This window comes from Symsagittifera roscoffensis, chromosome 10 (genome assembly GCF_963678635.1).
Source record: "Symsagittifera roscoffensis chromosome 10, txSymRosc1.1, whole genome shotgun sequence".
Taxonomy (NCBI): Eukaryota; Metazoa; Xenacoelomorpha; order Acoela; family Convolutidae; genus Symsagittifera; species Symsagittifera roscoffensis.
In genome coordinates, this window is record NC_087071.1 from 24,769,821 (window position 1) to 24,772,881 (window position 3,061).

Genomic DNA, 3,061 nt, shown 5'->3' on the forward strand with positions numbered 1-3,061 from the left:
CCTCGAATTTGAGAACTTCAAAAAAAGCGCAATCGCTTTAAATTGCTCGTTTGATTGAATCAAAGTTCGATTTTGCACTGCAATTTTTGATCTCAAGTCAGCACTACTACAGAAATATAAGACGTTGTCCATTAAATTTGTCAAAAGTTCAATAAATAAATTTAAAAAAACGAAATTTTTTTTAAAAAAGCAAACTGAATTTTGGAAAGGTCATCTTTCTGATTCTCTGACTGTTTTTTTTGGATAATTATCCTGCCAAATATGATACCATAGGTTTGCTCGACACAACAGGTTGTTGGAAGCTTACTTAGAAAATACTTAACAAGCAACAACTGAGTGGACGAAAATTAAATATTTTCCCGTATAACCTCAAATATATTTGTTGTCCGGGAAAAGTTTCAAGTATGTATTCTATTCTAAGAATTTGAGCATTTATACAATCTGGAATGAAGCGTAAAACTTATGCTTCCTTTGAAATTCCCTTTGAAATTAGGTCAATAGCCGATAAAATATAAGCCGAAATCAGTTAAGCCGAAGAAAAATTTCAAGCGAAAAAACAGCAAAGTATACGAAGACAAGGACTAAAATCAAAAACTGCAGGAGTAAGTCGAAACGACAAAACAAGCAGACAACTATAGGCCGATATTTTTTGTAGTAAAGGAACAATTCCAGTTTGAAAAAAATCTAATCCTGATCAGATTCGAACCTGAGACGTTTGCCGACCTACATTCTTCACCTAGTCTTCACCTCCAGTCTAAGTACGGCACTTAGCCTTCATCTCCAGTGCTGGACTCGCATAGAAGTTATAAACGCGAAAAAAATTTAAACAAGTTAAAAGTCTATACGCGAAAAAAAAATGTCTATATTCCTGCATAATAAATGTCTTAACCTCATTCATTGACACTTAAGTATCTCTGTCAGCAGGAACTTACTTGTTCTATTAGAAACTGTAGAGTATCGAATGAAATGAAAACTGTTGGCAACTTGAAATCTGCTTCATCCAGTTTCACACCAACTGTCGTATCCTAAAAAAATTGACTTCTAATATGTTCGTCTTGAAAAGTAGAGAGGCCTAAGATGATCAAAAATCAAAAACTATGATTTGTTCAATTGTGAGATATAAAGAGTCGCCAAAAATTCGGACCTATAGAATTAATTAAAAAGAGTAAAAGTTAACATGGAAGAGTTTGTCTTAACGGCGAATTCTACAAAAAAATCAACTCTTTCAATGAACAATGTCTGTCCCTTTTTTGCAACTGATTAAAGATATTGTCAAAGTCCAAACCAATAATTTGAATTTACACTTATTGTCTTCGTTTTCGGTAGTTTTTAAAATAATTCACAGAACTTGTGACCAAATTTAATGGACAACGTCTTAAATTTCTGTAGAAATGCTGGCTTGAGACCCAAAAATGGCAGTGCGAAACTGAACTAGAATTTGATTCAATCAAACGAACAGATCAAAGCGATTGCGCTTTTTCGAACACTTCAATTTCAAGGTCGAATTTTCATGGGCATACAATTTTCAACCAACAAAGATCTGCCTTGCTTTTTTTCACAGCAGGAGAGACTACAAAACATTCAAAAACTTTAACAAATGTATAGTTTTTAACAAATTTATCGGATAATTTCTATTTCTGACCACGTGACTGAAAAATTGCGTTAATCTGTAACCAAACTTGCAATTGAAAACCAAAACTGCAATGCACCAAGCAAAACAAGCGCACTTTTTCAGAGATGTCCAATTTTAAAACAAGTTTTTGAAAAATTAACTTCATATGTCAAAATGAGTCCTTCCACTGCCGACTGTTGAGCCGATTCCTCAATTGCGGGCAATCTGCAATTCACGGAAGAGTCGTTCGAAGTCCAATTCGCATCATTAGTGACCACCATACCGTTAAATCCTCCATAATCATTACAATTGTTGCCATTTTTCTTCTCGTGTAAGAAAGCTAAGGGTACTTTTTGGATGACTTTTTCTGGATTCTGGAACTTAACACATAGCGAGCACAACTGCCCGAACGGCTCGGTATTTGACTGGGAGAATAATTTCACCTCGCACACATCAATAAAGTCAACGGAAGCTATGTCGCTGGCCGCTGAGTTTACATCAGGAACAAACAGCTGAAAAAAAAGATACATTGTAAAGCTTTGCAGCAAACTAGCTTGACAATTTGTCAGCAAACATTTTCAGTTTTTGTTACATGTTAATTCTTTTGATAAATTGATTTAAATCAATTCATTTAAAAAAGTAGATTATGAAAGGGGCCCTTCCGTTTAGGTACGATCGTGCACAAGCTGGATAGGGCCCATACCAGCATTATATAAATACATCAGTAAACAATATTGCAGGAATTAAGTCAAGTCGTTAAAGGTATTCACTTCAATCATCCCTCCTCTATAATAGCACTAATTGAGTTGAATTGTCTATGAATTGAATTGAATTGTCTACGACACAATTATTCGCTTAGAAATTTTAGATCTATGAATTGCTCTGATCTCAGTTTCACTTACTAGTATTAGAAGGCACAATAGATCGATTCTCAAATAGACACACTCATTATTTGCTTCCATGCTTAGATTCATTCTTTCTAAGCTATCTAAGAGATCAATTTTTTTAATATCCTTAGACACGCCATTTCTTGGTTCTTAATTCAGTTCCAGCCTTTCATTGAACAATTCTGAAATAAGAACAATTATTTACTGTATTTCTGATTATTTGGAAAAAGTGGAACATTTTACACGGAGGCAAAGCATAGCATAAGTCGAAAACAAAGAAGAATGAAAAAGGTTACAACCAGGTGACCGAAAATTTTTAGGTCTCGATGAAGGACACGTAGGGTCAAACTAAAGCTGGAGGTACGTGTTTGATACTTTTGAATTTGTGATACTGATGCAGGACAAAACGCGTAATATCAAAAATCGAACTATGCCCAAAACCTAAGTTGTTTATCTACTAAAATGAGTTAGTCTCAATCGTAAAACGGCCCTCTACAATATACAGCTGCTATGCCCCAAATTTTCGCGCTACATTATCAACACCTATCGAAGACCGGTGCGC

The 3,061-nt window shown here is 34.8% G+C and overlaps 1 long non-coding RNA gene across 1 annotated transcript; it reads right to left on the minus strand.

Annotated features, from left to right (window-relative positions):
• Positions 1-931: 931 nt before the first annotated feature.
• LOC134855178 (uncharacterized) lies at positions 932-2,677 on the minus strand. Its single transcript, XR_010164457.1, has 3 exons — positions 2,515-2,677; positions 1,774-2,124; positions 932-1,025 (listed from the first exon to the last, which is right to left on the minus strand). It is a non-coding gene; the product is annotated as an uncharacterized LOC134855178 (long non-coding RNA).
• Between the last annotated feature and the right edge of the window lie 384 nt (positions 2,678-3,061).